This window comes from Zonotrichia albicollis, chromosome 2 (assembly GCF_047830755.1).
Source record: "Zonotrichia albicollis isolate bZonAlb1 chromosome 2, bZonAlb1.hap1, whole genome shotgun sequence".
Lineage (NCBI taxonomy): Eukaryota > Metazoa > Chordata > Aves > Passeriformes > Passerellidae > Zonotrichia > Zonotrichia albicollis.
In genome coordinates, this window is record NC_133820.1 from 110,344,088 (window position 1) to 110,366,340 (window position 22,253).

Sequence of the window (22,253 nt, forward strand, 5' to 3'; positions counted from 1 at the left end):
GCCACAGTGGCAGAAGGAAGCATAGTGACAGGGAAGGTTTGCTCTACACTTTCATAGTTCCAACTAGACTTGTGTTTTAGGCTTTTCTAACAAAGCAGATTAAAAGATGTATATCAAACCACATAATAGGTACATGAAGAAATCCAAGCTGTTCCTGGTGCCCGCTGTAAGTACTTTAACTGTTCTAGCAGTGATGGTAAAATAGAAAACAAACTAAAGAATCACAGATTGTTGTTGGCTTTTCACACTGCACTTCAGTAAAGATTATTAATTGTCAAGACTATTACTAATTGTCAAGACTATTAAGTTGCAAATTAGAAAAAAGGGTCATTATCTGCAAAGGGCTTTGTAACAACTTCTCATGTGTCCTTTCTCACACACAGACTGAGCTGCTGCGTGCCTGTGTCTGTAAGCTTGGGGATAGGCAGCAAAATCCCCACGGCTGGCTGTTCCACAGGCACGGGAATGCAGAACTCTCTACATTCTGATGGGGTAGTTAAAAACAGCCTAGGCATACTGTGGTTCTGGGGTTTGACATGGCTAAAACCCTTTTTTGCAGAGTAATTACCCCAAAAATTTTTACTTTGAGATTTTATTCCAAAATAATGAATCTGAGAAACATTTTGCCATTAGTTTTCTAAATTAATTTTGGGAGGAATCCTGCTTATATTAGAAAACTTGACCAATAAATTAAATAGAAAAAGCTGCCAAGATTCTATTTACCTTTTAAAATAATTACTTAGTCATAAACAATGGAAAAAAAATTCTGAGAGCTTTAATTATGTCTTCATACCTTGTGTCTTAAGTCTGCAATATCAGGTAGATAGAGAAAAACAAACCAACCTCCCTGCACTTTGTCCCTTCCCAGCTTTCATTGCTAGTTATTAAAACAGAGAATAAGCAAAACCACAATGAATGTTTTGCACTTAGATTTTATTGAAAGATTTTGGAAGACAAAATTGATTCAAAACACTAAAGACAAATCTACACAGAAATCTCTCCAGATCAAACCCAGAAACATACGTGAATTCATTTTTTCATTAGTTTTGGATAACCACATTAAAATTGTATTTCGTGGTCTCTCATTCCCATCTTTGCTGGATATGGACCAAAGAAAGTCCTCACTTGTAGTGAGAAGTCCAAATTTCCACACTGGGCCTTGCTCTTAGCTCCTTAGAAAACCCCAGTGGCTTAACCTTTGGAAGCTATCAGTTTTCATCTAGAAGTGTACTTTGAACTTGTATTTTGCATCAGTAACCTACAAGATTAGCATCAGACCATGCAGGATGATAGTTTGAATGAGTTTTTCAGTCAAGCTGGGAATATTTCACAACTGGACATTACTGCCTTTGAAAATGACATTAACACACATTGACATTGATGGCTGGTGTCAAATCATCAGCCTCATTAAATCTCTTCCCTACAGAAGTTGAGGAGGTCTTGAAAATATAAATGCAAGCTAATTTTGAGTAAGAGGGAAAAATCAGATAAAAGTGCATAATTATATCACCCTCTTCCTCTCCTATTTTAAGAGTAGTCTAGAAATCTCAGAGACAACTTCTTGAAATTTGTAAAAATCTCACTACTCAACTTGATTCTTCAGGGAGATGGGTTTCATTAGCATTATTATAATTTCTTTCTTTCTATCAAAATTTACTGGCATTTAAAGTTCATCTGTGAATTGGTGTCCAGTAATGCATGAAGGGGGAAATATGCCCTAAAGAAGTACAACTGAAGTGTGCAAAAACCTATTTAAACCTCTGAAATGAGTATTTCAGAAATTATGTGTTTTGATATGAAAATGAGATTTAAATGACGCAAAATATGATAAATTTGTTTGCTCTGTAATAGCCCTTCCAAATTTTTCAAAGCTCTGTGGCCAAAAAATGTTATTCCAGTCACATCAGAAGAGCACAACTGTGAGGCCTGTGCTTGCAAAATACATTCCTTTGAAATGGCAAATAGAAGTGCCTGACTGAAATTCTCAGACTGAAGGGGAAAACAAGAAAAAGGAAGTTGCAAGGAGGGAATGATATCTGCAGCAACACTTAGCAAGGATGAACAAATTGCAGTGGAAAAATAAACGGCCACTTCCTTTTCTAAAAAGAAACTAAATCAGAATAATTTGCTTTGATGTTGATGGGAAATCACTGTATACTTTGAAACTTTGGGACCTAATAGGCTGCCACTCGACTGGAACCACAGTGTCTGAATGTGAGGAGAGAGGTGTGTGGGCAGAGGGCTTCCTAGGGACAAAGCACAGACAGGGTTGCCCCCAGTGATGTGAAAAAGGAACAGGACAGCTGTGCTTCAAACCAGTTACCCACTGGATTTCATGGCTATTGTTAATAACACTTTGTAAAGAATATTTATTTAGTGTTAATTAGAAAATTTAGCTCTAAGGGGGAAAAAAAAGGCAGATGTAAAATTAATGTCTCTACAGAGACTGAAGTGGCCCATTTGGAATTTCAAAGGCAGGAAATTCATGAAAATGATCATACAGTGGAACTGTCAAGCATTCAGTGATATCAGTTACTTAGGGAAAGGGCTCAGTATCTCAGAGGCAGAATCTGTCACTGATTGCTACGTATATCTAATGGTAACTTATTCAACAATTCATGTCCATGAACACAAGAGGAATACCCAGTATGTGAGCTGCTATTATTGAAAATATTCCCCTTATTACCACAGCATATTGGGAAGTGCTATAGCTAAGCACACACTCTAGAGTGGAGTGTACACTACACACTCCAAAGAAAACACTTGCCAAGGTTAATATCTGTGTGGAGATTTTAATTTATGAAAGAACTGAAAACAGGCAATAATGAATGGACTACAACAGCCATTAGTTGTTTTTATTAATAAACTATCAATTTTATCCATTCTGACAGCCATGAATTGCTGCTGTTTGATCAGTGAGTTCTACAGCTCCTCAGATGACAAAAGCAAGGCAGGACTGAATTTTGTCACAAAGCCAAATTGCAGGGTAAAACCTTATGTAAGTTTTTATTTCTCCTCCATAATTAGCTAAAGTAACTCTATTGCTGTTGTCATTCATCTCTGACCAGCTCACCTTATTGCAGTATATTTCTCTTTCTAGCTTGCCTGTGCATAGGGATAGCATTCTGCCCATATTGCACATAGGGATGGGCCAAGAAAAAATAATTTTCTCCATATGTTCCTTGTGATGTATTTCAAACTACAACGTAATCCACAATATATAAAAAGCCCTGTCAGATGCCATATGCTAATGGCAACTCTTTTCAATACTTTGGAAGAGTCTTGGTGTCCCCCCACTACTTCCCTTCCTGAAGGAAGGAGGAGCATCTGTCAGAACTAAGCCCATATTTTTTTGATTTAGGGCAAGCAGAATATGATTCCTAAATTTCTTTGAGCAAACCCTCTACGTTACCTGCACCCTTCTTTACTCTGATCTACCAGCACCATGGGAACAACATACCCTAGGTTTACCAGCATCACATCTACTACTTCAAAATAAATTTAAGACAAATGCAGAGACATTTCTAGCAGAACTCTCTACTTTGCAAGATTTAAAGAAGGGGTTTTAGATGCAAGCACAGAAAAAAAAAGATAAATTACTAAATCGTAACTCAAATAAAATCCTGTGCTCCTGCATAGCTGTTTCAGCTCCACTCTGCCAGAACCTCTGTCTTGCCTCTCCTTGCTGCAGGTCCTGGGACCCTGAACTCAGATACTTTCCTACCTCCCCAGCTGCTCCCTTTCTTCTGGGCTCAAGTTTTCCTGCTAATTCAAGTGCCCCATGACAATCTACCTAGCTCAGTTTTTCAGAGTATTCAGCAGGATTTCTTCAGCCCCACTTTGCTTGTAGCCATCCAGGAACACACGATCCAAAAATGAACACTGATGGGACTGCTAAAACTGCATGTTTAAGACTACTGTCCTTAGTCAGCCCTGGTGTCTGCCCCCCACTCAGTGCAGATGACTCCTTTGGTCCACTAGAGATTACTAAAACATTCATATTAAATGTCATGCAATGCATACATTTTGTCCAGCTCGTGATCTGGGTCCCTTGAGAGCTTTCTGTGGAGACCACACAGTGCTTTCAAATAGCTGAGAAACACTCTAAGAGGTTAGGAAGAGAAATCCATCTCTGCAGGACCACACTGAAGATCCTTTTAATTCAGAAGATGATGTGAGAGTAGTGAATATTTTGGAACAGAGTAAGAGACAAGGGAAAGCAGACAGAGATCTTTCCCTTGTATATTCTACTGGTTCCTGGCCCTGCACAATCTAAACTTTCTAAGCCAATGGTCACATCAGCATCTTAATGTTTAATAGACCTGGGTGGAGAGTTCTTCCATGAACTTGTCTTATTGCTGTGCCTGGAAATGCTAGAAAGGCAAGCTCTTCTCCAGTCATTTGCTTTTACTGGGGTTCCCATGACACAGGAGGCAGTGAAATGCATAAGATGTTTCAGCACTTCAGAAGATAAGTACCTGGAAAACAGACAGCTGACTCAGCTTTGGTCTGGATGAGAGCTCAGTGCTGCTGTTAGATGGAAGGAAGCCTCTCAAGGGTAAACCACAAGCCTGGAATTAAATTTTAACTGAATATATCTGCCAGGCTCTGATTACAAACCACTGCACATTCAAGGGAGCTTTCTCAGCTGCCAGATGCCCAAGCAACAACACCCCAAAAATCTACATAACAAGCAGATGCATCATTTCAGAGCATGAACAGCAGCAGTCAACCTCAGCCAGGCTCTCATCACACCAGAGCAGGGCTCAGCAGAGGCACCAGCCACTTTCAGCTAACCTGTGAGGTTAAGAGTGTAGGGTTAAATAGTTTAATGGTGGGATAATGTACAGGATTAACCACCAGAGGTGTTTCAGGCAGTGGGCAGCAGGAGCCTAGAGCTCAACATCCATCTGATCCAGCTAGTGCAGACAGTGCTGCCTGTCCCAAACCTGGCGCTCTCAGAGCCCAAGGCAGAACATGATGGCAGAGGTTTCCTCCACCCATAACAAGGAGTCAGAGTTCTTCCATCTACACAGCAAGATTCAGGCTTGCAAACAAACACACAGCACTGACAATATATGAGACAGCCCTGAAGGGAAGAGAGCATACAAATGTCCCCAAAGAAGTAAAGTCTATGTGAGGCTCCATTCCAGGAAAAAGGATGCATATTTCCCTCTGTGTAGCAGCAAAAACATTTATGGCCATACAACAAGCCTCTAGGTGGACTTAGCAGGTCATGAAAAAGTACTGAAAATATATGTTATTTCTGATGATTTTTTTTTTTGCTAAAACAAACACTTTTTGGGAGCCATGGTGACATCTAGACATCCACAGATTTCTCAAGTCACCATGGGTGCAAAGTCTGAGTCCCTGAAGAGTTTGGTCTCAGATTCTAACTAGACACTAACTAGACAGAAATGCAGGAAGAGCCAGAGGCACAAAAGGCTTGCCTGGAGTGAAAAAGGCCCAATATCATAGAAAAGAAAAAAAACCCCTGCTTCTCCTGAATTCCAGGCTAGTTCCCAGTGTATGCAGTCCCAGGGTCTGCACAAAATTCAAGCCATATGAAGGACAAAGAATTATAAAACCTGAGAGTAATGAAGATAAACCACGGACAATACCATAAAGTGGATGTATGTGGTATAAACTCAACAGAGCCAAGAAAATCATAGAGAATCCTTTCTATTAGTACAAATAGATGAAATTGATGTATATTTGTACAAGTCTTCTCCAAGAGCAATGGCATTAACCCATGCTGTAATGCAAACCAAATGCACAGGGAAATCATGTGACAAAGGCCTATTGAAAACAATAAATAAACATACACACATTTACACATACACACACATATATGTATATATGGTATTATATGAATTATATATATCAAATTAATACTCTAGAGACATATCATGGAAATCATTCTTGAACTCTTCTTTCCAGGATAAGTTTTGAAGTTAAGACTTCTGAAAAATGGTGCTGTGGAAAAAACCCAAAGAACTCACCCATAATATTTGACATTATGGGTATTTGTAATTTTATTTTCAGTCATTTGACATTCCTGCTAGCTGGGTGCATTCTCATCCTCCCATTTTTTCAACATCAAAATACCTTAAAATATCCTTTAGCTGCGTAGCAGGAATTGGATTGAGTGTTCATCACATCTTTCTGGTTAGCTTTCCAATATATGCAGCAAGAACCACTTGGTTGTACAGAAACTAAAATCCTAACAGATAGTAGGAGACTGTACAGTATGCTCAACTGCTCAGCCATAGCAAAGCAGTCTTTGTAGCACAATTCAAAGTTTGCCATTGCTGCTGCAATGGCAAAATAAACCATTCAGGATTGTATTTGTAACACCAAATTTCTGTCCTAAAGAATAAAATTGCTGATGAAAATGGTCACAAAAGGACTGACCCAGCATTCCTCCAAGCTCTTCTTTGGAGGGTGGCAATATGAGAATGGATCCCAAGTATAACTAGTATTTCTATTAATATATGATTATTTTCCAGTGATGGAAATGTTAAGCCTAATCCAAAAAAAGCACGGATCTGGTTTGGAACAAATTCCTTTACTGCATCATGTCCAACATATGAATTACTGCATTGCCTTCATGGATATTTTTAATTGTCTTGTTATATAAAACATAAACACTCAGGAAAAATGGGAAGAAGGTCCTCATTTTATAGAAAGCCTGCTGATTCCCTAAAGACTGGAAATGCATTTCAAGAGTTATTTGTCTTAACGCAAATCGAAGCCATGGCTATTTTTGATGCAGTGATTGAACTCATAACTTAGAAAATGAAATAAAAACATTTGTCAGGAGTTGCAAACCAATTGTTGAAAAGCATGCATTTATCATGGGATGTTAAATATAAATTTACACAAGTCCAGACGGCTTTCCTGTGATGAGCCCTTTACAGAAATATTTAATGTTCAATTCAATTAATTCATGGCAATTAGCAAAGGCGATCATAGTAAAGTGTCTTTAGCAGCCAATATTTGTCATCTGGAGACTGGAACAAATCTCAAAAATCAAGTTATGAATATGGGAGTGATTTAAAGTTTATTAATAATACAACAAACAAACCTGATTTCCGTCTCTTCGAGGAATCATTGTAATTTGCAGATTGCAGTGCAAAATGAGATGGAGCACAATGATTAACCTTGTGAGCTACAGAATAACTACTATACATGTAACAGATGTCTGCTGTGACAAGGGGCACATTACCTTCATGTTTATATTAGGAAAGAAGAGGGATTCAACTGTTTCATATGAGAGAGTTGTGGGAAAGATCTCAGAAAGCTCCTTAGGAGAAGGTGGGGAATTATAAATATTTGCAAGTGTTTATTCAGGTGCCTCTACAGTACACGGCTTGAATGCAAAGGGGAGCGAGGAGGAAAACATCTGATCTAAATGTTACTGGATTCATTTCACTGGTACAGATATTGACCCAGTTCATCTCATTTGGTCAACACCAGCCCCGAGCCAAAACTTGCATGTTCATTAACATCAGCTGCACAAGCAACAGGACATTTTTCAAAGTAAAATCTTGCTGGAGAAATAATATTGCTGAAAGTAATTACTCCTGAATAATTAGAAGTACAGGAAGCAGCTTACCTTCATAAAGGTGGGTGGATCCCAAGATGTTTGGAGACACGGCCTCGATACCCTTCTGCTTTCTTTGTGCTGGGCTTTAGTATTGAAAGCAGCTGATGCCGTTGCTCTTCCACGACCATCACCCCCACCAGTCTGCACCACAAAGCCAGGTTCTTCTAGAAATGTGTAAAGTCCATCTTTGCATGAGCTGGTACAAGGATTTAGTGATTTTAGTTGGAGTCCTCTTCAACTTCTGATGGGAGAATGAAATTATTTCTGCCCTATATGAAAAACAAAAAACCAAAACAGCAAAGCAGACAACAGACAGAAAGGGTCGGATTCAGCTAAAACCACTGACATATTGTCATATGTATGTGTGACCCCTTGTCAGCTTGGGGCTTCAGGTCCCACCACGTTCAAATTGCTCATCTGAAAATGGAGCTGTAAGTGATCTCCTGGACAGCTGTCTGATTTCTGCTGAGCTCACTTTGCCCACATGGTGACACCTACACAGAGACATCTAAATGTAGGTGTCCTAATTTGCAAACTGAATATACCTGAATTTCGTCTTTATGAAAGAGAGACTATGAAAACCAGGACACAGTGAGCCTGTTTGTTGAGATGAGCCTTCCCTCCTCACCCGTAACTCTGAGCATCCAGAGAGATTGAAGTTTTGGAGGTCTTGACAGCAATTACACTGTAGGGCACCCATAATCATTCTCCTCTCTAAAAACTGATCCCATCATATAAAAAATTGAAGAGTCGCAACTGGCTGTTTCTCTCTGCTGTTTAATAACCTTGAGCAGTCCAAATAACACACATTTCATTCCAAAATCTTGCTGTTTAAGGTGTCCCCTAATGGGAAATAGCTCCAGTGCTCACCAAATTCCCTTCCTCCCAACCACTGCCTGCAGGGAGTGGGTCTGGGAAGAGAACTGGTTCAGAGCACACCCAGCTCCATTTGCCCCCATGGACAGTGGCAGGAAATGATTCCAATTAATTCAGCTTTAGGAATGCTGCCATCTCTACTGACAAAGGCAAATCATGAGGCCATTGTCAGCTGCTGCTTCCTTTGCCCAGTGCTCTAGGTGGCTGATCAGAATTACTATGCTAAATGATGATAAACTAGGGGGGGGCAAAAAAAGAAGCTAGGCTCCAATCCAATACACCCCAAGGCTTCCCCAAATGTGGCAAGGATATAAACTCAGTAGCTGGGTGTGCACAGTGTTTATTAGCTCTGCTCTTCTTATCATCAATTCCTGATTTCATTTTAAAGATCTCCCAGAGGAACTCAAATGAAAAAAAATCAATTTATGTTCCAAATCCAGACAAAACTGGAATAGATAATGTCCAGCCAAGGGAAAAATTAAATCCAATCTGCATCTTAGTTAAGCAGAGCAACTTCATTGACTGGCTAGGCAAGCATGCTCTATGTTTGAGGCACAAAAGGTGTAAAATTCCAACTGACTTCAAGAGAAACAGAATCAGGTCCTCCAGAAAACAATCTATAAAATATATATTCACTAAAACACATGGGCACAAGCCTAACTGTATTTATTTCACAGAGGTTATTGGTATAAAACTGCAGTATCATCAGGCAGCAAAGCAGCATTTGGCTCAGTCTCCAATGAAAAAACTGAGAAATGCTGTACATGTAAGGTTTGTGGCACCTCCTGCCTGCCAGTTCTCTCCATGCTTCTAAAATACCAATTTCAATTGAGACCTGGCAATCTTATGTATATGTAAACAGACCCAAATTGCATGCAGTGCAAAATGTGCCAGGATCAGTAAGCAAAGTATTACTAAAAATGGCTTTTTCCTACAAACCAGAAACTGGAAGTGCAACTACAAACTCTGAATCAAATCTCATCTCTAATACAAAACCATTGGCCCTGCAGGGTCTCAGTGGCACCAATTATAATTGTCTTTGTTGGAGATGATAATCACAGGAGGCAGGAAAAGGGACACACAACATTTCTGTTTGACTTTGGAACATCCCATATGCATAGAAGCCAGAGCATGAAGCAAAGTGAGAAAATATAATCGTGTACAGTAGATGCAAAATAAGATAAAGGCAAATTCCTGTGGAGAGGAAAGAAGCACCTCAGGCCAGCCCACATGAGCAAATAGCCACCAGGAAAGGGAGCCATGGCACTGCAGAGCATGCTGGAGCCCTGACAGATGATCAGCCTGGGGATTGTAAAGGATTTCGGGGCTGCCCAGGGTTTCTCTTCCACACTGAATTTCATATGAAATGTTTAACAGAATGACTTGCAGCAAAAACAAGATGGTCTTTGCTAAAAGAACCACTCAGTGTAATTAAAATATCAGGACAGTCAGAGGAATGCAGTAACCGTCCCTATTCCCTGATCTACCTCCTCTGCCTGAGAGTGTGGAGAGGTGAGAGGAAGGAGAACAAGATTTCCAGTTTGCACAGCAGGATAGAAACAATCTTGTGGGCTCCTGCTGTAGTACTTTACTTGTGTACTATCATTTTTGCTGAGGCTGCAAACACAAAGGTCTACACCTACTTTTCAAAATTCAAACGAAACACAACAGATGAGCAAAAGAAAAACTAAAAATAAACTTAGGATCAATAACTTGCAAATAAGAAACATAATGGGGAAAAAACCCTAATCTTTCTACAGGAATATCGTCCTGACAAACTTAACTCTAACTCCTTTAATTTTGTACAGGAAGAACATAGCAGCAGTCTGGAAAATGGTGAAAGAAGGAGGAAAATCTAAATGCCATTTTGCAGCTGCAGGTGTCTGGACCCAGCATTTATACTACACATAAAGAGTATAAAGAACTTTCAGATCAGAAAAATAGCCTCTTCTGCCCAGGGGGAAGAACCAGCTGTAAGGACAATTGTGACTGAGGACATTCTCATGTAATTGGGAAAAGGCCTCTAATCATCTACAAAGCTAAGCTGTGGAGCAGCCTTTCAAAAAGAGTAGTGGGATTAGACCTTAAGCCTATGAAGATGAATTTCTCAGGTGTTGGTACCATATGGCTGTCTAAGTTAGCAGTGGGCTGGACAAGGTGATTGAGGTCCTTTCCTATCTGTATCTGTATCTGTATCTGTATCTGTATCTGTATCTGTATCTGTATCTGATGTCTCCACATAATGAGCACAAAGAAAGATGGCCACTGTAATACAAACACCACACATCACCATTTCAGAGATTTTTTTTCTGCTGAGGTCACCTGCTCACTTTCATCTAGGTAAGTAAAGCACATCAAATTAAAGTAAGATAGCTCCTAAAAAACAACAACAAGAGAATGATAAAAAGTTGAAAGTTCAAAATTTTTGATCAAAAATAGTTATCTGGTTAGCAAGGTTTAATTTTCATCCATGACCCTCATCTCCAGAATGCCAAAATTCATTCGGTCCCAAAGGCAAAATCTGTCTTCAAAAGTTCTTACCAAGGAGCAAGCACAGCCCCATGAGCTGCTGTACATTCTGGGTACCCAGCATGGCCCCTTTGAGGCAGAAGCTGGAGTCTGAATTTTGGTGTTCAGCTTGGTCCCTCAAGCACTGTCACTGTGTGAGAAAGGCACTCCAACTCTCTGCCTTAGCCACAGCCACGTGCCCGTCCTTCCCACAGGCACATTCCTCCTCTGATAAATGGCAGGGAGAGGAGGGGCAATGGCAATATTTGGATTAAACTGATTAATCTGGAAGTGATCCAGTTCTAATCAACACTTAACAGAAAACCCCAATTTCTTTCCCACTGCCAAAATTAGGCCTTAGTCTCCCTGATCATCTAGCAGTATTGAACTCAGATGCATTTTATGTAGCTAATTCACATATAGTCAGATAAAATGGGAAGAACAACTGCTGTCTTCCAACATATTAAAAAGGATTCAAAACAGCTCAGTCCAAATCATCACATTTGAAAATATGTTCACCACACTTGCAAAAACTTAGGACCACCTTTTATTTAATTATTTCCAGGAAATAATGAAAAATTTCTATTTAAAGTTAAATCCCAGGATCACTGTTAGCAGAGAGCACAATGTAGGAGATCCTGGTTTAATGCAGCTTTCAGGAGTCAGATTTTGCACCATGCTTCAAGTTGTAGTTTGAAACAAATGTCTGGTTATTAGTTGAACCCATTATTATAAAAGTGAGCAATTCTGTAGCAACAGAATATGTGAACAGCTGAAAGAAATACAGAATCATGAACCCTAAGCAAATAAAAACCTTTCATAAAGGAAACATTCCAAAATATATTTCTAAACAATGGTTGACTGCAACCAAGTAATTCACACCCCGTTGTGAAACAAACAGTAATAATTTCTAGCAGACACTGGGGCTCAGAAACAAACAAAAACCCCCTTTATTTCCCCCTCCTCTTCCAACTTTGTTTACAGAAAAATGTGATTACAAGTAGAATATGTTAAATAAAAGAACTGAACTCGCTTCCCACTCTAAGGAGAGAGTAGTTCAGTAAATGCATTTTTTTCCTTTAAGTGCTATTCCCAGCAGAACAGTCCTTTAAAAATCAATCTACAAGCTTCAAAGTCAGCTCAACACTTTAAAAAAATCACTTTCTATCAAAAATATTTTTGGCATGAGGTTTGGCTATTGTTTTCAACACTCCTTCCAAAGGCTGGTATGCTGTAAAGAGTGACTACAAGCTCAGGCCCCACATAGGTAACAGCAGCTGTATGCACTAATTTTGCAGTTCCTTGAACTTGCATGAATGGGGGCAATGCTAACCTATGCTCTGTGCTGAAATCACACACCATTTTGGTTTAAAATTAATTTGCACTTCAATACAATTAATATTTTGTATTGAAACTGTAGAGCACGTTTCCTCCTTAGTCAGACAATGAATGTTTTGAGTTCTTTGAAGCATTCCAGTAATAAAACTCGCAGTGTTATAAGTGCAGGGTTTTTTCCAAAGCTGTGTGAGTGACACTTTCTGGCACTCTTTTAGACAGGTGAGGATGAGGATCAGCAATTAGGTGTCAAGCACAGAAGGGCTGCCAAGGCGCCACAGGCTCTCCTGGCCTCCAGGTTTGGGCAGGTGGAGCATCCTTGTCCCCAGGAGCTCCCCATTGCAGGACAGATGTCCTTGTGTCTGTTCTGTCTCTGACCCAGCCAACGGCAAAGGGAGGCAGCTGGCTCGTGGGCAAATCTCAAGCACGTCAGAAGCTTCTGAGGTCTGTTTAATCCCTAAAAAGTTGGGTCAATTTGAGAAATCTGTATCCCCATCTGGAATAAAGACCAGTCTGCTACGGGGCCCAAAGCTTTAACAAAAGCAAAATCTCTAGAGAGTTTTAGTGGTCTTTGTGTCAGAGAAGAATTAAAGTGCCAATGTTGAGGGGCACTAGGGGGGTTCTTTTTAATCATTGACATTTTGTAGTTGATCTTTTACTTTGTTGCAAACCCTGAGGCTGTTTTCTTTTTACCAAACCATTCACCTGCACAGAGGCATGAACTTTGGCATTTCAGAAGTTTGGATACCATGCAAAGATTGAGGGTATTTTTTGTGCTACGTACACTGCTAAAATCAGTATGCACATCGTAATGGAAGAAAAACCACCCTGAACAAGTTAGCCAGTGCTGAATTTCTCTTTTTAAAGAACAAAAGAGTTTGCTGAAGCCTGATGAGACTGACCCAATTTAAGAGAAATCTCAAGAATCTGCTACTGCTCAGTAATAAAATCATAACAGAAATCAAATAATAAAAGAACTTTAACAACAAAGTTATGTGTAAATGATTTTGCTTTGCCAGCTGTTCTAAAATGCCACTCTAAAACTTTTCCTTCTAAAACTTTCTCTGAATTTTTTTTCCCAAGTTAGAAATTACAGACGTGAAAGTTTTCAAAGGTAGAAATTTGAAAATTTTCATTGATGCATATGAAATAATCTTTCTGTCCAGAAAGATTATTTAAAGTTTCTTATGACCAGGTTTGTTTTTTCCCTTGCTCTTGCCTTCTATAAATAAAAATTATCTGTGGAGAGCTTTAATGTGGAGAGCTTTATTAATAGTTGGTTAGCTGAGAAAGGCCATGCTGACATATTGCCACTGGTCAAGCTGAGAAATCAGCAGTCAGCAAGCTGAAAGGAGATGTCAGCAGCTTGCAATCAGTGGCCTTGCTGCAACATGGAGAAAGGGAGTAGAGATTAGTCCTGAATATCTCCTAAGAATATGTAGAAAGTATCAAAAGTAGGACCATAGGAATGTAAAAGTAGGTGTAACTGCTGATATGTAACTAACCAATCCTGAGCTCAACTTTTGCAATATGCATGAAGTTAATTACGAACTGTATTTAACCCGCTGTGCTGATCAATAAAATTGGGCCTGTGATGATCAACTGATGTCCTGGTCTCCTTCCGTCGACAATTATCCAATTGTAATGTAGACCATCCTTATATAAGCTGTATGGAGCAAAGACAGACTTTTTTTTTATCTATCTATCCATCCATCCATCCATCCATCCATCCATCCATCCATCCATCCATCCATCCATCCATCCTTCCATCCATCCATCCTTCCATCCATCCATCCATCCATCCATCCATCCATCCATCCATCCATCCATCCATCCTTTCCATGGTACTTGGAGCAAAGCCTTGATTGGACACTGTAGCATACAAAGCAAGGATGCTTTTCCACAGAAAGTGAAAGATGACCAAGGTGCTGCTGCTCTTGCACCATTCTAAGCATTACTTAAATTCTGAGGCTGAGGTTGTTTAGAAAATTGGTGACTGTGACAGAATCAGCCCCAGGAGTTTGTATTACTTTCTCTTAGGAAGGTGGCAATACAACTACCAGGATGCTAAAAAAAGAGATGTCACTTTTTTGTTTCTTGTTTGGGAAAAGGAAACATTTTCTTGTTTGTGGTTTTGATTAGCATAACCTGACTTCTCTGCTGTGAGGGACAATAATGCCCCTCCAGACAGAGGGAGTAGTGAGTCAAACCCTGCATTACTATTTTCCCTTTAGATTTGATTTTTAGGCTTTGTAGCATCAGGGAGCAGATTTTGGCTCTTCTACAAGTTCCCTGAAAGTCACTACCATGGGCCTTCCCTCTCTTCACCTCTTTGAGCAGGAAAACTGGAAACAATAAAAAGACTTTAGAGAAAAGCCATTCTGTCTCTTACCTCTGTGCATCATCCCCAGATGTTTCAATGCAAGTCCAGCCTCCCTGCAGGAAGAAAGAAGCAGCAGCTCATGTCCGTGAAGGCTCCAAAGTGGACCTTGATCTCCATGCTCTGAATCCCTCAGATGTCCAAGGAAGATAACTTAATGAATCCCAAAAACAATTTAATTGGGAAAATTATTCTGGACCTGAACAGGTGTGCCTGAGCAATTGGGTGTCTGTACTCTGAGTGGACTCTACTTAAGGAAGTAGAAATAAAAGTTTTGAAAATTCCAAGACAGTTGGGAACAAATTGCATTGCATCCAAAATTTGCACACCATATGAAAAAAACCTCTTCAAGCCTTATTAGGCCTTTTCCCTATCATCCCTCTCCTTCTAAACCTCCAGCATGGAGATTTGGCTCACACAGACCACTTACATCCTCATTTCATGCCATCCAAAAGTTCAGCTGCATTGAGTGTTCAGTGATTTGGGGAGGAAGGATTTACCACAATGAATATTTGCAAATGGTCTACAGGAAAAAGAAAAATTCAATGGACTCACATACAATGAATAAAATACTGAAGCTCCCTCACATATAGATGCCAAAGGTAAGTTTGGCTTCTTCAGCTCTGTGTGTGTATATAGAAATATAAACCCACACAGGATTACAATGCAGAAGCTGTGCTATGTTTGTTTAACAAATGAAATATAGATACTTAAATGAATATTAAACAGTCAAAATTTGTTATTGTAGTAGATCCAAACGAGCGTAAAAATCCATAGAATAAATAATCTATATAATCCTCTGGTTAAAGTAATTCAACAGACAAACTCATATCAACTTCAAGGATTTGCTTATACCTGTCTGCCTGACTAGGGCTCAGTCTTAAATTTAAACTGCAAATAGGATATGCAGTTATCTTCTGAAGGACTTTGCAATTGCTTTTCTCTAAATTGTTTGTAGGATTCAGCTGGTTCTTAATCTGGATGGGACGAGATATGTCATACAGAGAGCCTTGTCTGCAATTTCATTTCAGGTTTTTGTAATCAATTTCTTAATAGGATTATATTCAGGGTTCATTCACTTATCTCTGCACTGAGCCTTAAGTTTTCCTTGGTCCAATATTTTACAGCAACACTCCTACCGTGGCATTGGATAAAGTTGTTTACTCCTTATGTATTTGTAATTAACAGCACTGACTGTAAATGATATAATGCTGAGCATGTATTTAAAATAACAAAAGATGGAAAAAAAGCTAGATATCATCTTCAAGCCAAATGTACAGCATGAAGGAGAGATACTACGACTGTTTAGAAAATATTTATGTGTTTGGGGGCCTGTAGCTGGGAGTGGCCGGGTGACTCCTGAAAATCCACGCCGCACAGGATGGTTCCCAGACCCAAGGGGGCACCAGTGTCGAGTCGGGCTGGTTTGATAGAGCCAAGTGGCTCCTGCAATCTGCCCGCCAGAAGATGGGGCGGGTGAGTTTTGTTTCCCAGGGAAAAGGGCCGTGGTTTGTGTTTGGCGGCCTGTGGCTGGGAGTGGCCGGCTGGCTCCTGAAAATCCACGCCGCGAAGGATGATTCCCAGACCCAAGGTGGCACCACTGCCAAGTCGGACTGGTATGATAGTACAAAGTGGCTTCTGCAATCTACAATCCAGAAGCAGGGCAGTAGAGTTTTTTTTCCAGGGAAAAGGGCTGTGGTATGCGTTTGCAGGCCTGTGGCTGGGAGTGGCCGGCTGGCTCCTGAAAATCCACGCCGCGCAGGATGGTTCCCAGACCCAACGGGGGCACCAGTGCCAAGTCGGGCTGGTTTGATAGAGCCAAGTGGGTCGTGCAATATGCCAGCAAGAAGATGGGCAGGTCAGTATTGTTCGCCATGGAAAAGGGCGGTGGTTTGTGTTCTGGGGCCTGTGGCTGGGAGTGGCCGGCTGGCTCCTGAAAATCCACGATACGCAGGATGATTCCTAGACCCAAGGTGGCAAAACAGCCAGGTCGGACTGGTATGATATCAAAAAGTGGCTCCTGTAATCTACCATCCAGAAGCGGGGAAGCTGAGTTTTTTTTCCAGGGAAAAGGGCTGTCGTATGTGTTTGGGGGCCTGTGCCTGGGACTTGCAGGCTGGCTCCTGAAAATCCATGCCACGCAGGATGGTTCCCAGACCCAAGGGGGCACCAGTGCCAAGTCGGGCTGGTTTGATAGAGCCAAGTGGCTCCTGCAATCTGCCAGCAAGGAGCGGGGCGGGTGAGTTTTGTTTGCCAGGGAAAAGGGCGGTGGTTTGTGTTCGGGGGCCTGTGGCTGGGAGTGGCCGGCTGGCTCCTGAAAATCCACGATACGCAGGATGATTCCAAAACCCAAGGTGGCACCACTGCAAAGTCAGACTGGTATGATAGTACAAAGTGGCTCCTGCAATCTACCATGCAGAAGCGGGGAAGATAAGTTTTTTTCCAGGGAAAAGGGCTGTGGTATGTGTTTGGGGGCCTGTTGCTGGGAGTGGCCGGCTGGCTCCTGAAAATCCACGCCGCGCAGGATATTTCCCAGATGAAAGCTGGCACCAGTGCCGAGTCAGGCTAGTTTGATAGAGCCAAGTGGCTCCAGCAATCTGCCAGCCAGAAGCGGGGCGGGTGAGTTTTGTTTGCCAGGGGAAAGGGCCGGTGTTTGTGTTTGGGGGCCTGTGGCTGGGAGTGGCTGGCTGGCTCCTGAAAATCCACGCCACGCAGGATGGTTCCCAGACCCAAGGGGGCACCAGTGCCAAGTCGGGCTGGTTTGATAGAGCGAAGTGGCTCCTGCAATCTGCCAGCCAGAAGCGGGGTGGGTAAGTTTTTTTTCCAGGGAAAAGGGCTGTGGTATGTGTTTGGAGGCCTGTGGCTGGGAGTGGCCGGCTGGCTCCTGAAAATCCACGCCGCGCAGGATGGTTCCCAGACCCAAGGGGGCACGAGTGCCGAGTCAGGCTGGTTTGATAGAGCCAAGTGGCTCCAGCAATCTGCCAGCCAGAAGCGGGGCGGGTGAGTTTTGTTTGCCAGGGGAAAGGGCCGGTGTTTGTGTTTGGGGGCCTGTGGCTGGGAGTGGCTGGCTGGCTCCTGAAAATCCACGCCACGCAGGATGGTTCCCAGACCCAAGGGGGCACCAGTGCCAAGTCGGGCTGGTTTGATAGAGCGAAGTGGCTCCTGCAATCTGCCAGCCAGAAGCGGGGTGGGTAAGTTTTTTTTCCAGGGAAAAGGGCTGTGGTATGTGTTTGGAGGCCTGTGGCTGGGAGTGGCCGGCTGGCTCCTGAAAATCCACGCCGCGCAGGATGGTTCCCAGACCCAAGGGGGCACGAGTGCCGAGTCAGGCTGGTATGATAGAGCCAAGTGGCTCCAGCAATCTGCCAGCCAGAAGCGGGGCGGGTGAGTTTTGTTTGCCAGGGGAAAGGGCCGGTGTTTGTGTTTGGGGGCCTGTGGCTGGGAGTGGCTGGCTGGCTCCTGAAAATCCACGCCACGCAGGATGGTTCCCAGACCCAAGGGGGCACCAGTGCCAAGTCGGGCTGGTTTGATAGAGCGAAGTGGCTCCTGCAATCTGCCAGCCAGAAGCGGGGTGGGTAAGTTTTTTTTCCAGGGAAAAGGGCTGTGGTATGTGTTTGGAGGCCTGTGGCTGGGAGTGGCCGGCTGGCTCCTGAAAATCCACGCCGCGCAGGATATTTCCCAGATGAAAGCTGGCACCAGTGCCAAGTCGGGCTGGTTTGATAGAGCCAAGTGGCTCCTACAATCTGCCAGCCAGAATCAGGGCGGGTGAGTTTTGTTTGCCAGGGAAAAGGGCCGTGGTTTGTGTTCGGGGGCCTGTGGCTGGGAGTGGCCGGCTGGCTCCTGAAAATCCACGATACGCAGGATGATTCCCAGACCCAAGGTGGCACCACTGCCAAGTCGGACTGGTATGATAATAAAAAGTTGCTCCTGCAATCTAGCATCCAGAGGCGGGGCAGGTGAGTTTTTTTTCCAGGGAAAATGGGCTGTGGTATCTGTTTGGGGGTCTGTGGCTGGGAGTGGCCGGCTGGCTCCTGAAAATCCACGATACGCAGGATGGTTCCCAGACCTAAGGGGCACCAGTGCCACGTCGGGCTGGTTTGATAGAGCCAAGTGGCTCCTGCAATCTGCCAGCCAGAAGATGGGCAGGTCAGTTTTGTTTGCCAGGGAAAAGGGCGGTGGTTTGTGTTCGGCGGCCTGTGCCTGGGAGTGGCCAGCTGGCTCCTGAAAATCCACGCCGCGCAGGATGGTTCCCAGATGAAGGGTGGCACCTGTGCCGAGTCAAGCTGGTTTGACAAAGCCAAGTGGCTCCTGCAATCTACTATCCAGAAGCGGTGCGGGTGAGTTTTGTTTGCCGTGGAAAAGGACTGTGGTATGTGTTCGGGGGCCTGTGGCAGGGAGTGGTCGGCTGGCTCCTGAAAATCCACGATACGCAGGATGGTTCCCAGATGAAAGGTGGAACCAGTGCCACGTCGATCTCGTTACATAGTACAAAGTGGCTCCTGCAATCTACCATTCCAGAGTCGGGCAGCTGAGTTTTTCTTTCAGGGAAAATGGGCCGTGGTTTTTGTTTGGGGGCCTGTTGCTGGGAGTGGACGGCTGGCTCCTGAAAATCCACGATACGCAGGATGGTTCCCAGACCTAAGGGGCACCAGTGCCACGTCGGGCTGGTTTGATAGAGCCAAGTGGCTCCTGCAATCTGCCCGCCAGAAGATGGGGCGGGTGAGTTTTGTTTCCCAGGGAAAAGGGCCGTGGTTTGTGTTTGGCGGCCTGTGGCTGGGAGTGGCCGGCTGGCTCCTGAAAATCGACGATACCCCGGATGGTTCCCAGATGAAAGGTGGCACCAGTGCCAAGTAGATCTGGTTAGATAGTACAAAGTGGCTCCTGCAACCTACCATTCCAGAGTTGGGCAGCTGACTTTTTTTTTCAGGGAAAATGGGCCGTGGTTTCTGATTGGGGGCCTGTTGCTGGGAGCGGCCGGCTGGCTCCTGAAAATTCACAATACGCAGGATGGTTCCCAGACCCAAGGGGGAACCAGTGCCGAGTCGGGCTGGTTTGATAGAGCCAAGTGGCACCTGCAATCTGCCAGCCAGAAGCGGGGTGGGTGAGTTTTGTTTGCCATGGAAAAGGGCGGTGGTTTGTGTTTGGGGGCCTGTGGCTGGGAGTGGCCGACTGGCTCCTGAAAATCCACACCACGCAGGATGGTTCCCAGATGAAAGCTGGCACCAGTGCCGAGTTGGGCTGGTTTATAGAGGCAAATGGCTCCTGCAATCTGCCAGCCAGAAGATGGGCAGGTCAGTATTGTTTGCCAGGGAAAAGGGCCGTGGTTTGTGTTTCGGGGCCTGTGGCTGGGAGTGACCGGCTGACTCCTGAAAATCCACGATACGCAGGATGGTTCCCAGATGAAACCTGGCACCAGTGCCGAGTCGGGCTGGTTTGATAGAGCCAAGTGGCTCCTGCAATCTGCCAGCCAGAAGCGGGGCGGGTGAGTTTTTTTTGCCAGGGAAAAGGGCGGTGGTTTGTGTTCGGGTCCTGTGGCTGGGAGTGGCCGGCTGGTTCCTGAAAATCCACGCCGCGCAGGATGGTTCCCAGATGACGGGTGGCACCGGTGCCGAGTAAAGCTGGTTTGACAAAGCCAAGTGACTCCTGCAATCTACCATCCTGAAGCGGGGGGGGTGAGTTTTGTTTGACAGGGAAAAGGGCCGTGGTTTGTGTTCGGGGGCCTGTTGCTGGGAGTGGCTGGCTGGCTCCTGAAAATCCACGCCACGCAGGATGGTTCCCAGACCCAAGGGGCACCACTGCCAAGTCAGACTCGTATGATCGTACAAAGTGGCTCCTGCAATCTACCACCCAGAAAGGAAGGAAGCTGAGTTTTTATTCAGGGCACAGGTCTGTGGTATGCGTTTGCAGGCCTGTGGCTGGGAGTGGCCGGCTGGCTCCTGAAAATCCACGATACGCAGGATGGTTCCCAGACCCAAGGGGGCACCAGTGCCGAGTCGGGCTGGTTTGATAGAGCCAAGTGGGTCGTGCAATATGCCAGCAAGAAGATGGGCAGGTCAGTATTGTTCGCCATGGAAAAGGGCGGTGGTTTGTGTTCGGGGGCCTGTGGCTGGGAGTGGCCGGCTGGCTCCTGAAAATCCACGATACGCAGGATGATTCCCAGACCCAAGGTGGCAAAACAGCCAGGTCGGACTGGTATGATATCAAAAATTGGCTCCTGTAATCTACCATCCAGAAGCGGGGAAGCTGAGTTTTTTTTCCAGGAAAAAGGGCTGTCGTATGTGTTTGGGGGCCTGTGCCTGGGACTTGCAGGCTGGCTCCTGAAAATCCACGCCACGCAGGATAGTTCCCAGACCCAAGGGGGCAAAAGTGCCAAGTCGGGCTGGTTTGATAGAGCCAAGTGGCACCTGCAATCTGCCAGCCAGAAACGGGGTGGATGAGTTTTGTTTGCCAGGGAAAAGGGCCGTGGTTTGTGTTCGGGGGCCTGTGGCTGGGAGTGGCCGGCTGGCTCCTGAAAATCCACGCCGCGCAGGATGGTTCCCAGACCCAAGGGGGCACCAATGCCGAGTCGGGCTGGTTTGATAGAGCCAAGTGGCTCCTGCAATCTACTATCCAGAAGCGGTGCGGGTGAGTTGTGTTTGCCAGGGAAAAGGGCCGTGGTTTGTGTTCGGGGGCCTGTGGCTGGGAGTGGTCGGCTGGCTCCTGAAAATCCACGATACGCAGGATGATTCCCAGACCCAAGGGGGCACCACTGCCAAGTCGGACTGGTATGATAGTACAAAGTGGCTCCTGCAATCTACCACCCAGAAGCGAGGCAGCTGAGTTTTTTTCCAGGGAAGAGGTCTGTGTTATGCGTTTGCGGGCCTGTGGCTGGGAGTGGCCGGCTGGCTCCTGAAAATCCACGATACGCAGGATGGTTCCCAGATGAAAGGTGGAACCAGTGCCACGTCGATCTCGGTACATAGTACAAAGTGTCTCCTGCAATCTACCATTCCAGAGTCTGGCAGCTCTGTTTTTCTTCCAGGGAAAATGGGCCGTGGTTTCTGATTGGGGGCCTGTTGCTGGGAGTGGCCGGCTGACTCGTGAAAATCCACGATACGCAGGATGGTTCCCAGACCCAAGGGGGAACCAGTGCCGAGTCGGGCTGGTTTGATAGAGCCAAGTGGCACCTGCAATCTGCCAGCCAGAAGCGGGGTGGGTGAGTTTTGTTTGCCATGGAAAAGGGCGGTGGTTTGTGTTTGGGGGCCTGTGGCTGGGAGTGGCCGACTGGCTCCTGAAAATCCACACCACGCAGGATGGTTCCCAGATGAAAGGTGGCACCAGTTCCAAGTCGATCTGGTTAGATAGTATAAAGTGGCTCCTGCAACCTACCATTCCAGAGTCGGGCAGCTGACTTTTTTTTTCAGGGAAAATGGGCCGTGGTTTCTGATTGGGGGCCTGTTGCTGGGAGCGGCCGGCTGGCTCCTGAAAATTCACGATACGCAGGATGGTTCCCAGACCCAAGGGGGAACCAGTGCCGAGTCGGGCTGGTTTGATAGAGCCAAGTGGCAC